Source organism: Ambystoma mexicanum, chromosome 7p, assembly GCF_040938575.1.
Source record: "Ambystoma mexicanum isolate Mex_15411 chromosome 7p, UKY_AmexF1_1, whole genome shotgun sequence".
Lineage (NCBI taxonomy): Eukaryota > Metazoa > Chordata > Amphibia > Caudata > Ambystomatidae > Ambystoma > Ambystoma mexicanum.
The window spans coordinates 197,907,512-197,926,375 of record NC_090939.1 but is presented as its reverse complement, the minus strand read 5'-3'; the positions used below and the strand labels follow the sequence as shown (position 1 = coordinate 197,926,375).

Here is an 18,864-nt window from a genome sequence, read left to right as displayed (position 1 = left end):
GAGCTCTCAACTACTCAGTGGAGTAAGGAGACCCCAGATGCTGATTTAATCATGGCACAAAAGGGGATCCGATTATTGGGAAATTTTATCAACACATTGAGGACCCTGTGAACTTTCCTCTGACGGAAATGAATTCCATTGGGAAAGAGGAACTCATGGTGTTGTCTTGGGAGGACAGCTCAGTGGCAACGTGCTCGCCTTGGCAGCAAAACAACACGGAGCAACACAGGTTCGATCCCCGGGTCCGCGCTTAGAAACCTCTGGGTATTAAGCGCGTTATAAATAACCAATCATATCATATCATGAAGTGTCCCAAATTTTTCCGAATCCAAGACGGTTTGTTGGTAAGGAGATCCATTCTGGATGTGACCAGTGGGTGGTACCTACCTCATTCTGAAGCCTGATGCTAAGTCACGCCCATGATGCAACCACAGTCGGTCATCAGGGGTTTCATACTACTCTAGAAATATTGCAAGAGGTTGCATACTGGCCACATATGGGTCAGGACCTCGACCAATATTTGAAGGGGTGTCTTGTGTGTGCACAATTTCAGCCAAGTTCACTCACACACCGAGCTCCCCTCCAGAAAAGGGGGATGACAATGCCTTGGTCAGATTTATAAGTAGATTTCATCGGGCCTGTGATTCGCTCCTCTTGGGGGAACAAGTACATGTTAATAGTAACATGCTTGTTTACCAAATGGGTGGAATGTCTCCCGGCCCGAAATTGCATGATAGAAACAGCAGCTGCCCTGATGATCAACTACATCTTCTCGTGTTTTGGCCTACCCTAAAGGATTGAGTCAGACCAAGGAAGTCACTTCATCATAAATCAATAAAACAAGCAAACAAACCAGCGAAGTGATGACAAAGGTGTGGAAGATATTTGGGGTAAAAATGAAACTTTATATTCAATACTGCCTATCCTCTAGTGGATGAGTTGAGAGGTACAATAAAACAATTGAGAGCATTCTAAAAAAGTTTGTGGCAGATTCTGGGCCAAGTTGGGGCATCCAATTACCGCTTGTCCTGAGGGCCATCAGATCTACACCATCTTCTGCAACCAAAATGTCTCCATTTGGGCTAATGACTGGATGAAGGATGGTGCTAACTCACCATCTGCTCTATAGAACACAAGAGCAGACACTGATAAACGCCTCCACAACTCATGAATATGTTGAGAATCTAAGAAAACATCTTCAGCATGCTTTTGCGTACGCTCAGCGGAATCTGGAGAAATTGGCAGAGGGGATGAAAACTCAATACAATTTAAAAACAACCAAAACGGAATACCAAGTAGGAGAGATGGTCCACTTGTACAATTTTCAGAGGAACATGACTAAGGAGCAGAATTTTCTCCCCTCATGGCATGGTCCCTTTGAAATTGTAGACAAATTTCACATGTTGCCTACAGAATCTGCATCCCCAAAGGAAGAGAAATGGTCCACATTAATCCTTTAAAAGGTTGTCACCCCAGACACATTTTGCAGTTGATTGAGACAAAGTCAAATAGAGGAGACATCTGGAGAATGAGAAAAAAGAAAAAGCAGAAGGGAATAGGTAGGTCCATAGGTATATAACGGAGTAGTTTTCTTCAGTGTTATTGCAAAAATATGTAATGAAACTATGATGTGAAAGTTCAATCATGTCTTTGCTTTGTTAAGTAATTTGTTTTCTGATATTATTCAAAGACTCCTGATCATTATACATGTATGCCTTGTTCAACTGATGTCAACCTTGTGGGAAGACGGTCTGTGAAAGATTCTAAAACCAGTTTTTATCTATCTCCTATTAGAGTACTAATTCCATTCCCTTCTAGACCGATGAGCAACTCCCCACGGTCCTGGAAAGGGAAGGAAGGAAAGGGGGTGTCATTCCACACTCTCCACCACACTCTCCAACGAAAGATGAAGGGAAGATCTTGGCGTACTGCTCCCTGAAGAAAGAAGAACTCCACCTTATGAACCCCACTTTACCCTACTCTCCCTCAACAAGACGTCCTTGTGGGAAAGTGGGGAGGGATTCTGTGGGGTACATTTACCAGTCCAGCAGAACTCTCCTGCACCACCAAACTGCATTTTCTGCAGATACAAGAATGGCTGAACTGGCTCTGCTGAGCACATATTCCCCTGCATCACCAAAACTGCAGTTTAGCAGTTGCAAAAGTAATGGCTGCGCTGGCTCTTCTGAGCGCATATGTGGCGAGAGGAAACATAGAAACACCCCGAGAATGGCCGCAGTATTTTCTTCATGTGCACCAAAAAGAAGGATTCAAAAGCAGCCTGGCTCGGCACTGCTATGCTGCCAGCTCAAGACTTCCAACTGAAAGAGAAAATGTGTGTTTAAAATGATTTTGCACTGGTGCTATTTCCATCTTTTGAACATTAGATAGTTTGGTTCCAGTAAAACACATTCAGGCCCATCTATCTTAAGGATGAACACCATCAAAGGAGGGTCATTTCCGCCCTGAAAGGCATTGTGTGTCAAGTAAAAACTGTGAAAGAGCAGAGAAATGTGTATCAGGCTGTACGGCAAGCGTTTACTCTTGCAACAAAGTAACACAGGCAAAACTCTTCACAAGAAGCTCTCTATCTCCCTTTGCTTATGTCAGTTTCAAAGAACCCTTGTTTTGAACAGATTCCTGTGTATTAGAAATTGACTAGAGCTATGGAAATGTTCAGAATGAAGATGCGAGGAAAATCGCATTTGTAAATGACCAGGGAAAGTAAAATGAACCCATGTTGAACTGCTCTGCAAAGCAGTGAGTTGATATTGTAAAAGCTCAATGGAAATAACACTGTAACATGCCCTGAAACAAAACTATATATCTTGGGAAGAAAAGCTGCCAAAATATAAGTAAATTGTACTCTGTGTAGTTTATTTTTCCCACAAAAAGAACTTCAACATCATGGCTAGGCCCAGAAATTGCTATCAAACCAGTCTTTACAAAGGCAGGCACTTCTAATGTGCCAGCCCCATGGGAAAGGAAGTTCCTTTTCCACATGAAAAGCCCAGAGGTGTGGCAAGTGGTGACTTCTTCAGACGGAGCGGTATTGCTGCAGCCTGGGACAATGGACAGGCCTATCACTGACGTGTGAATTCCTCTGACACCTCTCCTCAGCCTCAACTGCCTACGATCAAAGGGGAGTCATAGCAACCTCTGGGCAAAGCTGCCCAGAGCATGACATTTGGCCTGGGGTTTAAAGGACTGCCCACTTTTGGGAACAAAGCTGGCCCATATGATTGAAAAGACTTTTCATATAAAGACATGTATTTCAGTAATCTTAGAACAGCTTGAATGTAATTTTTGCGCCATGAAAATAAGACAATGTGGATCTTCCTAGCATGTGGAGGATGTGAAATGCATTAAAGTGACATTGCCGGGGGAAGCGTACATGGTACGTTATGAAACTTAAATGCTCATATGTCCGATATTGATAAGCTTCAGTGTACACATTTGTAGATTTTTAGGGGAAATATTTGCCATTTCAATTACAAAAGATTGGCAGAAGGACTAAACGGCATCGTACAAACTTGGGGTTTGGAATAGTATACTCCATGTGAAATATGGTATTTGCCTATCTAATTTTCATACGGGTGAAATTTATAAATATAAGGATTTTGTCATAACTGGTTTTGGCAAAAATAACTGTGGTATAACAAAGCACCTCATAGAAACACACACATTAAAACTGAGTCTCTTCCTTCAGTCCAATCTGCTTACAGGGAGGTGGCGACCCCTTCAGGCTGACCTATCCATCTTAGAGGTATGTCCAGCTTAGTTCTGCCCACATAGTAACAATCCTCTGATGTCATCTGGCCTATATAAGGAGGAGACATAAAAAAAATCCAGGATTCAAAATCCAACCCGCAACATCCAGAGATCCAGACTTTCCACATTCACCCTGCAAGATTCCAGATTCCAGTGCCAGGCCGGGGGTAGCTTGTCCTGATCCATGCAGTACCTCCTATCCATGCAGAACCACTATCCAGAATTAAAACCTACAAAAATCCCAATAATTCAGGGAGAAAGAGGGAAAGGCTGCTGAACCCTTTTGGGATTATCCAGTGACCAGACCTGCTTTGCCCAGCTATCTGCTTTGCCCAGCTGATGTACCCCACTGTCCATTGAGACCAGACCCTGGTTGCCTCGCTGAGTCCCTAGAGGATTGTGCCGTGACCAGACCCCTGTCCTGCTGTCCAAAGACCCGGCTGGCTGTCCAAACTACCCCATTCAAGTGCTTTTTGTAAGTATCACCCTTCGCCAGTAACCAAAAAGTTTCATCCAGTGCTTTGTTACCTTGTATTATGTCCAATCCCATAGAAATCCTATAAATACCCTAGTAAATTCTTAAATTGTCAGAATCCTCTGTGTATCCTCTCCTTAGGAAAATCCGTGTTAATCTCCATGTACTAGCGCCATTCTGTCCAATCATTTCAGTCCGTTATATAAGTCCTTAGTACTATTTGGAATAAATTAATTAATTCCCATATAAAGAGACACACGGCATGACTGGGTTACCATTACAAATTAACCTTTTTGTGGTCATTGTTTTTCCACAATAATCTAGCCACTACGAAACAGTTTCAGTAGAACCTGTTATTTTCCTTTTAAAACCTATTTTGCCCGTGTAACTGCTTTCATTAGAAAATCCGATTTATTTTCTAGAGAATCCCATACTCTCACCAACAAGAATCACCCTTTCACTTTAGTATCATACCTGTTGCCTTTGTCCTTCATCAGCAAAACCAATTTTTGATTCTGTCTGTTTAGCTCATTTTCCAAGCCGTTTTGCTATTTTAAACTTGAGAAACAAAGCAATTGCAATTTTGTAACGTGTGATTCTTGCTGCACTGTTTTTTCCTTCAAAAGTCGATTTTCTAAACTGTATCCCCGTTGTTTAGTACCTTGCCTTGTAGCTTACGAGTTTTCTTGCTTCTTTGATGCAGCCACACACATTCTTGCCTTCTCCATTCAACCGCACATGTAAAATCCCGTTCAGGGGTGGTAGTTTGGATTTTTCATTCCGATTTTTGCCTAGTATACCTGACTCCTTGCTACTTCTCTCCACCCTCACAAAACTTGGTTTACAGGGGTTTTGTCAGAGTGTCGAGGGGGGAATGCCTAACTGTGGTGCTATCGGAAAATACTACCCGAATCTTGCTTTCATTCATTTGTGCACTGTGTATCTTATGTTAGAAGGTTAAACTAAGTGTATCCTATCATTTTATGGTGTAATTATCACCACACTGGTGATTGATGCCCTATATTGAATGTATTTGATTTTTATTCATAATTAAAAATAAATATTTAATTATTACACACCAGCCCGGTCCATGGTCCATTGAGACACGGGGTGTACGTTAAGGGGTGTGTGAGATGGGTTGGCTGCCTTCTCAAAAATTGAATCTGAAGGAAATAAACATAAAAGCGTTTTTAATTGTGTGCTGCATCCCTGGCCTGTAGAAAGAGTTCTGGTCTGGAGTGTGCTGCATCTTTAAAATCCTTAACATCCCCCTTAGTTTTCCCTCCCCACAGCAATCCCCCCAAGGATGGGAAGATCCTTGCTGCTTCCCGGGGGGGGGGGGGGGAATTGGGCTTCTGGCCCCATTTTGCCACCCCTGGGAAGCAGCAAAGACCACTAGGCCACCAGCGATATGATCTTGGGGTGGGCTCCCCAGCCCCCAAACCCCAGGCCAATCTAGCAGTAGATCCGGCCTTTCTTGATCTCTGGCAGGGCTACGTTAGAGCTTTTCCCTCTGGGGAGGGATGGGGGGTCCTTGGGACCGTCGCTGGTATAGGGGTGGTCGACCAATGTGTGAGGCAGGACCCAAGGCCAGGAGCAGCGCCCCCGGCCGTCCTTGAGCTCTGGCTGGGCTACGTTACGATGAGGACCCTGGTGCGGCTCTCTGGGACCACCACTGGGCTTTGGGGCAGTCGACCCACATGGGAGACAGGCGCCCAAGCCCGGCGGTAGGCCCCCCGACCATCCTGAACCTCTGGTCATGCTGCGTAACAGCTTTTCCCTCCGGGGTGGGATGGGAACCCTGCCGTGACGTCCCATAACCACTGCTGGCGTGCAAGGGCGGTCAATAAACGTGTGAAGCAGATGCCCAAATCTGGGGGCAGCCCTCCCGGCTGTCCTAGAGCTCTTTCAGGGCTGCGTTACAGCTTTTCCCTCTGGGGAGGGATGGAGACCCTGCAAGGGCTGAGGACAGGCGACCCACGTGGGAGACAGGTGTCCAAGGATGGGGGCAGTACCCTCAGCTGTCCTGGAGCTCTGGCCATGCTACGTTACAGCTTTTCCCTCTGGGGATGGATAGGGACCCTGCCAGGTCGTCTGATGACCGCCGCTGGGCAGTCTACTCACGTGCAATGCAGAGGCCCAAGGCAGCACTCCTAGAGCTCAGGCTCGGCTGCGTTTCAGCCTTTCCCCTCCAGGGAGGGATGGGGACCCCGCTGGGGCTTCCTGCAACTGCCACTGGGGTTGGGGATGGTCAACCCCCATTGGAGACAGGCGCCCAAGGCTGAGGTCAGCACCCCAAGCCGTTCTGGAGCTCTGGCTGTGCGGCGTTGCAGCTTTTCCATCAGGCGAGGGATGTGGACCTGGCTGGGGCTCCCTGGTACCGTCACTGGACTTGGGGACACTCGACCCACACTGGAGATAGGCACCCAAGGCCAGGGTCAGTACCCCTGGCCGTCCTGGAGATCTGGCTGGGCATCTGGGACCGCTGCTAGACTTGTGGAAGGTCGACCCACATTGGAGACAGGCGCCCAAAGCCGGAGGCAGCACCCCTGGCCGTCCTGGTGCTCTTGCCATGCTGTGTTACAGTTTTCCCCTCAGGGGATAGATGGAGACATCTGCTCAAGGCCATGGACATCAACCCTGACCATTCTGGAGCGCTGTCTGGGCCGAGTTACAGAATTTCCCCCAGAGAAGGGATGGGGACCCTGCCAGGGCTCCCTGGGACTGCCACTGGACTTGTGGACGGTCAACACTTTTTCTTTTCTGCTCAGGTAGGTGTACCCACACATGTGAGGTACCCTTTTCACCTGGACACCTGTGGGAATGTGGGAAGGTAGGACATGTGTTGTTGCTGGCGTGTTTCGGTGGTTTCCTGGTGGCAAATGTCTGAAAAATGTTTTCCCCTAAATTTTGGACTTTGCCAGGCCTTGTGGGTAATATATTCTAGGGCAATTGATGCAAGTCAGACCTCTGTAGATTCCCACGGGTGTCGTATTTTCAGAAATGTATGGGGTTCCCTGTTTTCCTTGATGGCTGCAACACCCCAGGCCCAAATCTGTAAGTTGTCCACAAGACCAAAATCCTATAAATGTCCTCTTCCTAAACCCTTTGGAATACCAGTGGTTTACTCCACTGAGGCGTCTTTGTCCGTCGGCAAAGCTTTATAAAAGATGGCTTGAATTGTGCACTTTTCAAGCCATCTTTTATAAACCTCGAAATATGACGAGGAGGACCTCAGGTTCGCCAAGGGTTATAGACGCCTCAGCCACCTGTGGAAACAAAGGCACAGTAACTTCCTCTGGTGACCCCTTACGCGAGAGGTCACCAAAGGATGTTACAGTGACTGACAGAAGTGCCAGCCAGCTACAGCATGGTGTGGCTGGCTGACACTTCTGTCAGCTTGCCTAACCTAATGGCAGGCGCATCTCACCGCGACGGGATAATGCATCCCACCAATGTTGTGTTCAAACCCACTTTTGAGAGACGGGCCCTGGAATGCCTCAGGCCACTTAAAGCACTGCCCACCCCCCTTGCAGACCCACACCAAGAAGCCCACATGCCTGTCCCAACCACACGCAAATAGCCCCAGCCGATTCCCTGTAAAACCACCCATCCTATCCATCCCAAACACACACTCATCAAACATTAAATTCCCCTATTAGCCCCCTTTGATCGGTTAAACACCACCACCCACTGTCCCTGCACTGTTTCTTTTCTTAGCCCTCCATACCTTTCACGTTGAATAGCTTAACGTGATTTTTAAAGTAAATGTAATTTTCAGCTCCATCTGTTGTCTTGCAGAAACGTTCCCGGTCTCCCGAATAGCATGCCCACCCTAACGGCAACAAGCCAAAAGCACACATATTCCGATTGAACTTGCACTGGCAGCCAAGCCTTCCCACTCACTAAAATTTCAAACGAAAATCACAATGATGACGTCAAAAGTCACGTGAAGAAGAGTGGGCTGGGCGTTGCTATGCTCCATTTCTCCGATGGGAACTAGGCACTACCTTTACAAAACGCCCATTTCCCGATTCCAGGCAGCATCAGGTGAGTGCATGCGATCCAGTGAATTTGATATGCATTTCCTTTTCCATCCATTAACTTGGACGTTCTCGCCCCTTTGTTATATTGGTTGGTATTGCACCCTCTGGAAATGCACGTTGAAGTGAGATGCTGCAGCTGAAGCTGCTATTCGGTGTATTGTACTTATCACACATTGAAATTAAACATTGTAAGGACGTGACTTTCTAAACCTCTGGTTGGTATCGTAGGCACGTCCTTTACGGCACGGTTCAGGCTCTGGGATGCCCGCAGACGCGGCTCTGGTGTAAGTGACTACATATATAATAACACCTGCGCCCGCTATTCATCGCAGTGTACTGTCTCCAGTTCCAGTGCCTAATGATTCCCCAGGGCTCGTACTTTCTCTGGATCTAATGACCCTTCTGTGGACAATAACTGCAGGCACAGGGTCTGTTCTAGGTCTAATGGCTGCAGACACTGCCCTTTCTAGCGCGAATGGTAAAGGTCCATCACATCCTCTGGCTGGAGCGAATGAATTGCAGACACAATACCTGCTCCGGCATGGCGTGTGGGGCTACACTTGGCCCTGGGCGGCACACGCTGCATGATGCAGGGGAAGCTTGCCAGAATATCTTTCAAAAGCGGCTGTTCTCAGGTTTGGCTCCCTTTGTTTCTCGGGTGAGGCAACATGCCACCTGTCAACCTCCTGCTGCGACTCTGTAGAGATAAAAGTCCCCACCTGTGCCCCCTTCCCAGCAGCCCAATAGGGGCTGGGTTGGGGGCAGGGGTTTGGGGGTGGGGTGTGTGCTCATATGCACTGCTGATTACTTCCTTTCTACTATTGATGGCCTATTTAAGAGACCATTGTTACGTTAAGAACTGCAAAGGGGCGTTTTTATTTTGAAAGCACATGCAAACAGTAAAATATGTGCGTCCCTCTAGCTCAATTAAACATATTGCACAAAAACGTTTTAACTGTTTGCCTTGTTGCCACATGTTTATATTTACCAAGCCAAAAAAGCGTTTAAGTAGAATGTAACATTTTCCTCACATTATATATGAAGCATGCAAGTGAGCCATGAATATTTTACCAAGGATGTGACAAGAGAGGTTGTCATCCTGGATACTGGAGGGGATATTTTCTCAGGTTCTGGCCTTGTACTGGTTTTCAGGGCACAAGTCGATACATGTGAGTGGACAGCGTCCGCCCACTTCTTTCAACAGGTGGACGCAACCCCGGTTCTGTGTTTTTGAGGCCAGCATTAAAAAAAAATGTTTGCTTGCTCAAGTGTTCAGCTACTAGGATTTCACACCAGGTTGTCTTGTTTTCAATGCAGACGCTTACCCACAAGAACACAGAAAAGTACAATTAAAGCGCATGTCTCATGTTTGGATTTTGTTTTTTTGGAATATTTCCTAAATTGTTGGGCTTAAAGGGTGGGCACCTTTTATACTTTGCTAGGGTTGTTATTGGAAATTCTCCTCTCTGATTATTTATATATATATATATTACACAGCCACACTAGTGGCTGTCTAGTTATGGTTAAATTGCTGTTTCCATAGGAAGAGCACTTTTTGGGCGGCCTATAACTCCGCTTCCCCTGGACGAATCCTCACCAAACTTTGCAAAAAAAAGTGTATGGAGCACTCTGAATTGCAACGTTTGGTGTTGTTTGGTGCAGGGGGGCAAAAGTTATGGGGGGGTCCCAAAACGTATTTTTTTTCCCATAGACTGAATGGGGGAAAAACTTTGCGCACGCCTACAGGTAAAATCCGTCCAGTAGTTTCCTTTAAAACTGCCACAAAATGTGGCAAAAAAAATGAGTGATATCTATGTCCACTCAGCGGTCACACTTCCCTGTTCGCTCCGTGGACAAGATACCGATTGGCCAGGGGGTGGTGAACACGCGACGTCTTACCCGATTGGCTGCAGAGAGCTGTAATGTGAGTCAGATTGTGTGGATGCGCCCGACATCTTGTATCCCAGGACAGAGCGGTCATCAGCAGAGCCGAAATGTTGTTTCCGAAACTGTTTTACTGCCCTACAGTGTGTGGGGAGGTTTACAGCATAAGAGATGGGTTACATAATGCACTTGTTTGGCCGACAGTTGTTAATAATATATTCTCCATGAGAATTGCTGTTTAGGAACCTATTTTGATCTCCTACAGTGCTTGGGGAGGGTCAGATAGTTAGAAATAAGTGAAATACTGTACTTGTTTGGTCAACAGTTGTTAATGATGTATTCTCTATGCGCACCTTGTTTGGGATGTTTGTACATGTAGAAAATGAGGTATCTAGTAAGGGTAGTGTTTCACTCCATGCTGTGGCCAGGTACCTTTTAACTGATGTAAGAACACGCGTGGTGTTAGCAACCGCTACAATTGCGTACATATCGTTACTACATTTCCAATTTAGTATCGGTGTGCTATTGATTGCTACGCCGCGATGGGTGTGCCATGCTGCAGTGGTTGTGGTCAGGGGCTAGAGTCTTGGATGAATGGCCGTAGGCCGTAGGCCGAAGGCCATACTTCCAAGACTGTAGGCACTGGCCACAACCACCTCAGCATGCCAGAGCAATGCCTACACCTGCACTATTGATTGCCGATTACATGGTTGTGGGGAGTGTGTACGGTCTTGGGAGCATGGGCGAACGCCATGCACCCAGGAACAACATTATAAGCAGTGACGTCATAAGCCAATGTACCCCCATACATTCTCATACTTATGGCCTTATATCCACATGCCTAGTTCCTGCACACAACCACTACTGCATATTACACAGGTACATTAGTGGATGTGTTCTTATGGTGTAGTTCCTGTTTGCTTAGGAGGAGCACTTTTTGGGTGCCCTACAAATCTCTCGCCCTTGGACGATTCCTCACCAAAGTTTGTGAAAAACAAATATATCAAACACTCTGCTTTTCTTTGCACTTTTTGGTGATGTGTAGTGCAGGGGGTAGAAAGTTGTAAGGGGTGTCGTTCCTCACAACATCTCTTTTCACCTTCGACTGAATGGGGGAAGGGAAAAAGTTCATGCCCACTAATGGGAGCACAAACTGAAAAAGTGGAGTTTTCTTGTCACCTAAGTCATACGTTTAAATGGAAGTTCATCCTCACAGTACCATTAGCGATTAGTGCGTGTGGGTTAAAATATTTTTGGAATACTATTGCCGTCAGACTGGAGTCCTAAGTTTTCAAAACTAAGGCAACATCTGCACTCTTTGCTAGAAACAGCGATTCTGGAGGTGTACGGGAGTAGCGGTTCTCATAATTGAATTTCAATATGTTGATGCAACGTAAGAATGTATTTGGCTTCTGAGTGAAGGTCACATGAGTTGCTTTTTTTTGGTTGGACGCACAATACGCCCATGCATCCCAGTGAACGTATAAGGGGCAATTGTTTTTTTTACCTTGAGCGAGAGGGAAAGCTTTGAAGACATTCACGGAATTAATGGGTCGAAAAAAATAGCAATTGATAAGGTTATGTTGTAAAAAGTTTGTAAGGGACATGCAAGACCAGTCGACAAAGAATCTTCGCTGCGAACACATTGGTGTCTGACTTGCAGAAACAGAATGGAGGCAATAAATATTATGTAAGTTTACTTTTGCCCACTCTACAGCGTGCCGCCCCTTAATTTTTGCTTTACAAAAAATCTAATTGTGCCCATATAACTCATGTATTACCTTTCTGCCCTATTCCATTTTTCCTCCAATATTGCAGATTGCACACATTCCACATTTGTACAGTATGCCTACTCTCATCCTTTCTTAGCCCTAATACTTTTGTTTCAACCGTTATATTTGCCGACATTGCTTTGTGTATTAATTTGCACGCTATTTTGGTTTTCTTTGAAATCACGCGATGTAATAATAATTTATTTGTCCATTCATTTTTCTTCCCTAACTACATTATCGCCTTCCTGTGTAGTTGGCATTTTTTTTATCTCTTACGGTGCATGCAGATTCTCGGCCTTTGTAGCCTGTTACAACATTTACACATGGTCATTAGGACGTTTTCAGTACAATGTTATGTTTGGCCACTAATATTTGTGTATGACTTTGCACATTTTTTGTGTCTTTTTAGAAATTCTTTGGTCCAGGTTGCTTATTGATAAGTACTTTCCTGTAACCTTTCCCTCCATAGGTATATATTGCCGTACTGTCCGTGCCATGGCTTCCAGATGCCAAGTGTGGGCTTTTTCGGACGGCAAGTACAACTGCTCGTGGCCGGTTGCCTGTCCATAACAATTATGTGGGATGACACCCTAATTCCGCTTTGTCCCTATACTGAACTCTCTATTCGGAGCAACATCACATCCTTTATGGTGCTGTAGGTGGCAGTTCATGATGCCTTCTTGGAAATCACTGTGCAAACAAAGCGGCTACTTTTTCCAAGAACCGAAAATGTTTGTAAGCGAAACAACCCACGTGTTCCTCTACATAGACATTTGCAATGCTGCCCTTACAACCATTGTTAAGGTTGCTTTGAAAATGGCATTACTCCGATGGTCTCTGACAGTTTGCTGTTAAATAAACCTACTTTACGAAATCTAAAATGTTCACGTTTTCTTTTACAGTGCAGTGTATTATTTCGATATGTAAGTTGTTAGTGTGCACCTTGCTGTTTCTTTATTTACAGGTCCTGCATCACGTCACGTACTTGTGCTTTTTGCAGCCTACCATGGAAAGGGAAGAGGGACTACGCACATAATAACCGCCTTCCCTTTCTATGGTGGCCATCTTGAAAAAGAATTTTCTTTTGTAATCTGACCTGCCAAAACCACCCGGATTACAACAAGTAATCTTCCTTTTTATTAGCACATGTTACTGCTTTACAAATTTAGACTATTACTGGCAAGAATTATTATGTCTATGTATTCTACTGAGAAATATACAGTACTTGGAGTGTATGCACTTTAAAAAAAAGAAATTTCTTGCACTGTGAACGGCCGTAATTACCGCAATATTACGTCTGTTTACGGGGGGCTTTATTTTTTGGGACGCCAGGTGATAAGGCAATTTGCTAACGCCAATGAGCAAAGTGGCAACAAATGGTAATATGGGTCGGTAGATTTACAGCGCCAACTTTTGTGCCTTTGTCATTTGTACGGTAGCGCCACTGTTTCTCATGCTTCACCATCACAGAAATGCGACTGTTTCTTAGGAAGGAAAGATGCATTTAGCTGATGTCATTTTCATATAAGTACAACCTTTGCTAAATATATATAATGTGTAGTGGATAGCTAATTGCCGCATACCAATATGTGTTGGCATTGTGTAAGGGAACTGTTGAAGTTGGGCGTTCCTACATCCATACCAAATCTATTTCCACACTGTGCACGAGGCATAGATGTTACTGGGTAAGTGTGTACTGCTTCTGGGACATGTTACCGTGCTGTACGCCCGCATATTGTCATGTTGCTTTTTTCGCAAGGTCTATACTGTTTAGCAAAAGACCCTTGCTAAAGGAACGTTATGGTTACGTTGCCCTACTGATAATCTGTGTCATTCACCACAACATTTTTTATTACCCGCACGTTCTACTTAAATTGAGCTACTAAAAACCTGTCAAATTCACTCCAAAAAAAACTTTGTTAAGGGGACGTTATGGTTAAGTTGCTCTAACAAAAACCTGTGGACTTCAATAAAAAAACTTTTCACACATGCCATTATGGTTGAAAGTAAAACCGAAAAACCCCTGAAATTCACCAGTTATGGTCGGCTAAGCACCCATACCTGCCCTCACCACTGTGCACTGCTAACACTAACACCCAGGACATTGAAGGTGGCATCACAAATGCACAACTGCGCAAGGCAGCGGGTGGAAAGGGGGTTCTGGGCATTGTCAAGTAAATCCTGATTGTCAAAAAAGGTGCACTTTTCAAAGGACAAGGAACAATCATTTCCCTGTGCCTATTTGGAACAGGTGCAGGGGGATATAAAATGTATGGTTAGGTCACTTATGATCCTCTCATGCAATGAGTGAGTGAATGCTGTGTGTGAATAAGCGAGTGAATATTGAGTCAAACCAATGTGTGTGTGTGTGTGTGTGTGTGTTTGTGTTTGTGCTGGGCCAGGGACCTGATTTCGGCTGGTGAGGGCAGCAAAGTAACAATGCACTTTAAAAAAAGTATGTTATTGGTATTTTCAACAGTAAGAACACATGTAACCCACCCCTTCTCACCCACACCTTCTCCCCTCTGCCCCCTCTGTCCCAACACATGTAATCAACAATGCACCCAGTCCTGTTTCCGCTCCCAAGTTTCTGTGAGTGGCCAGCTCTCTCAAGGCTTTCTGGGGCCTGGGTCCACAATACCTTCAACTCTCTCTCCGTAAATACATTCCCACTCGAGCTCTTCGCTCCTTCTCCTCCAACTCCCTCAGGGTCAGTCACTTCTCCAAGCAACGAGTTGGGGGTAGATCCATTTCCTCGGCTGGGGCTTCCCTCTGGAACAGCCTCCCTGCCTCTCTGAAACATGAGGAGAACCATCTTCGGTTCCGGAAGCACCTCAAGGCCTTCCTCTTTGCTTCTGACTTCGCTATTCCTCTCCCCTGCTAATCTGTCCACTTGGCACAGTGCACCTGGTTACCCTCTGATTTCAGGCCCAGATCCCTGCCCTGCCAGCCACACACCTGCACTGCCTCTTGGCAACCCCTGCACTTGGGTATGTATCTGCAACCCTACAGTTCCCTTCCAGCACTGATCAGACCCTCGTTGTCTACACCTTATTCTTGCACTTACCACCTGCTGGCCGCACTACCTGTTGTTCTATCATGTGTTCAGCACTTTCCACTCCCCCCCGGCCCCTCGCACTTTCCCCTTACCTCTCCCCTGCACTTGCACGTTCTCAATGTCATTGGGCCTAGTAAGATTGTTGTTTTGTCATCCCTTGTTTCCCTTCCCTTGCCTCGTCACGCTCTGAAACACTTGTATATGGGCGTGATACAAATGAAATATATATATCGGCAGCTGTTGTACGGGCCCTTGCACCGTTTGAGAACCCCCCCATAGTCCTCGTCTCCCCTGGAAACCTCAGCCATATCTCCTCCGAGCTTCCTCTGAAAGCGTCCTCCCCAAGTGGAGCGAGTACTGACACCTTTCCCAGCAATCTCTTTTTCCTCATGCACCATGTGGCCCACGAGTCCCACTGCAGGTGATGCAGAACAATGCCCCTGTCTGAGAGAAACCTTTGGTGATCCCCTTGAATCGAATTGGTCACCCACTCCAGTGCCACAAAGTTCCAGATTTTACCAACACATTCATATTCTGTGGGGGCAGCTTTTGGTTTCCATTTGTGTGCCACTACAAACGTTGCCGCCACTATCAGGATGACGTATGTCTTTCTTTGAGCTCTCAACGGTAGATTTTCTAGAAACCCACCCATTCCCAGGATGGCCATCCCGTGTTGTCTGGCATCTGACTCCCAAAAATACTACCCATTGCTGCACAGGTCATGTCCCATTAAGGCTGTATGACAGGGCATTCCCACCAGATATGCTTCCACAATCCCAGTTCCCCACATCCCCTCTAGCAGAGCGCTGATGCATTTGGTTAGAATGTATGGAGTTTTTCTGGGGTGAGATACCATTGGACCATTATCTTAACCCACATCTCCTGAATCTGGATGGCCTGCAGAAGCTTAGGGATATCTGCCCATAACTGAGTGCAAAGTTTCCCCTCAAGCGGCTGCCCCACTGCAGTTTCCCACTTCTCCATATAGTGCCATGCCTGGCTCCTTGCCCCTTCTTCTATAATCCCATATAACGCTCCTACTAAATGCCTGTCCCTGTGTCTATCGTTATGAACCGTTCAAAGGGCGTGAGATCCCTGGTGCCGCTGACCTGACCATTGGGTTTGTAAGCCAGTGCCTCAGTTGAGAGTAGTGATTCCCCCCCCTCATCTAGCCCCAAGTTCTGCTTGCACTGTGCAAAGGATTTTATGTCCTGACCCGAGAACATGCCATATAGTTTTTTGGCACCCTGCCACCTCCCACTTATTGAAGGCACCCCTTTCCATACCCGGTGTGAACTGGAAATTTTTAAACAGCGTCACCAGTGGGGAGGGGAAGGTGGTCAAGTTCACCGTCCGCACTAGCTCAACCTCAGTCACCCACTAGGGCCCCTATCCTGCAGGTCTATCCCCCTTGGGTCACCACAACACCTCATCCAGCAGCATGCCCACCACCGCCTTGTCCATTCGACACCAGCCTTTCCCGCGATCGTCCCTGAACCAATCCCGGATCACTCTGATTTCAGCCGCAAGGAAATGGAGACAGAAGTTTGGCACTCACAAGCCTCCCTTGCTCCTGGGAGACATTATCTTCTGCATAGCTACCCTGGTTCTCTTGCAGTTCCAAATAAATGACCCCACATGTTTTTGAAGGGCCCCGAAGAAACCTTGGGGAACCCCTACTGGCAGGGCTGTGAAATAGTACAGGATTTTTGGCAAAATCACAATTTTAAGGGCATTTATCCTCCCCATCCAGGATATTGATAAGGGCACCCATTCGCCAGCAGCCGGGGCAGCTTTTCCGCTAAAGGCGGGTAGTTAGCACGGTAAAGAGCACATAGAGAACAAGTAATCTGGACCCCCAAATATCTAATGCCGGTTTGTGCCCATCTATAGGGTACTATACCCCACAATTCCTGAACCTTTTCTGGGGGGGCAGTCACGTTTAATAACTCTGGCCCTGGAAATGAGGTTTCTGGTTCTGTGATCAAGAGGAGCATGTCGTCAGGGGTGAGGCGCTGTGACTCTATGCGCCTCACCCCCAATGGGAATCCCCCTAATATCCGGGGAGGCCCTAATGCTGGCCAAGAGCGGCTCCAGGTGGATGGCGTATAAGAGCGGGAAGAGCGGGCAACCCTGCTCAGTGCCCTGTGAGCCCGTGATCCTCTGGGAAAGTTGCCTGTTGATTTCCAGGCGCAAGGAAGGAGTTCGGTAGTTAGCTCTTACATTGAAAGGAATTTAGAACCGAATCCTCTAACCTCCATGGTATGGAAGAGCAATGGCCATTCAACCCGGTCGAATGCATTCTCAGCATCCAAAGCTAGTATAAGTGTAGGGGTTCTAGATTTATTTACTTTTTCAATCAGATGACAGTCCTGCCGAGGTTATCCGAGGTCTGCCTATGGCTTATAAATCCTGACTGGTCGGGATCAATCAGTTTGGGGAGGAGCTTATCCAGGCGTGATGCCAGAACCCTGATGTAGATCTTTGCGTTTAGATTAATAAGGGCAATCGGCCGGTATGAACCACATAGTGACATCCTTACCCAGCCTTGGGAGCAGCACAACCTTGGCTTCTTCCATTGTTGGGGTGATACACCCTGCCCTCACTCTGCCCCCCAAAAGAATCCAAGAGCTGGACTAAGCTCAGTATCAGTGCCTCTCTGAAGGTTTTGTAGAAGCATGCTGGAAAGGCAGCTATAGCTGCCCATACTTCTTCGGGAGTAATGTCTCCCTCAAGTTATTCCGGGAGTAATGTCTCCCTCAAGTTATCCCCATTCTTGAGGAGTGATCTTAGGGAGAGGGCACCGGGACAGGTATTCCCTTTGGGCTCCATCCTCAGGTGAATCTGATGTGTACAGTGATGATTAATATTCTGTAAAGACTGAAATTATGTTAGGTAGAGCAGTGCTTTCTTGCCCCCCCCCAACTTTTTTGTTAAGGATTGTCCTTGATGCTTCTTTTTCCTAATCAACCTCGCTGACAGGCGATTCGCTTTATTGGCTTTGGCATAATACCTCTGTCTGCAGCTCTAGTCTGCAAAACATCTCATTGGCCCCTAATCAGCTGATATTCCCTTTGCAGCGTACTCCCTGCGTTATTTGCCATTTGAGCCATTATTTGTTTAAGTTTAGCTTCCAATTCCTCCTGTAAGACACCTAGTTGTTTGTTCCTCTGACACTTGATTGCGATGAGCTCCTCAGTCAATGTAGCCTTAAACGCGTCCTACACCACCTGGTTGCGTACACCCTCTGTTGCGTTAAGTGCAAAGTAATCCAAGATTTTATGTATGTCCTCACATAGGACTCCATCCTTAAGGATGTGGCTAGGGGAACATCCACCTCCATAGGCCTGGTTCATTCTGCCCCATATTTAAGGTAATTGTTATGGGCGAATGGTCTGATCACTCCTATCTCTATCCCCGCAAGCCTACCCAATAGTGACTTCGAAATCCAGGCGTAATCTATCCTTGAGCAGGATCTATGAACGTGGGAATAAAATGTGTAGCCCTGCCTCAGTTCCCTCCAGCCATCTACTAACGCCAATTGGGCCATGTGTTCATTCAAGCAGGTAGATTGTGCCACCTGGTTGTGGAACACCCTGGCGCTTCTGTTTTCTCTTGGATCCCAGGCCAGATTAAAGTAGTCTACCAATATTATATGCCGTTTGGCAAAAGTCTCCAACCTTTGAAATAACTGGTAGCTGGCATAAAGTTCAAAGGAATCTGAGACTCTGCCGGTTGTGTGGCGAACCGGATATTGAATCAGCGCGACATCTCCATTTTGATTGTGGTGCAATGGCAGCTCTCTGACGGGAAGCCATTATAGCTTCTGGCCTCCAGTCGATAATCGGCACTAATGCG

At 46.4% G+C, this 18,864-nt stretch overlaps 1 protein-coding gene across 2 annotated transcripts in view; it reads left to right on the top strand.

Annotated features, from left to right (window-relative positions):
* B3GALT5 (beta-1,3-galactosyltransferase 5) overlaps positions 1-18,864 on the top strand; it is a 259,165-nt gene that overhangs the window by 131,488 nt on the left and 108,813 nt on the right. Inside the window, exon 1 of one of the 2 annotated variants that reach the window (XM_069636053.1) lies at positions 8,202-8,296. The exons of the other annotated variant lie outside the window; for it this stretch is intronic. The gene's annotated coding sequence lies outside the window, so the exon portion shown is untranslated. Of the gene's footprint in view, positions 1-8,201; positions 8,297-18,864 lie in introns of those variants that run through there. 2 annotated transcript variants of the gene reach the window in all.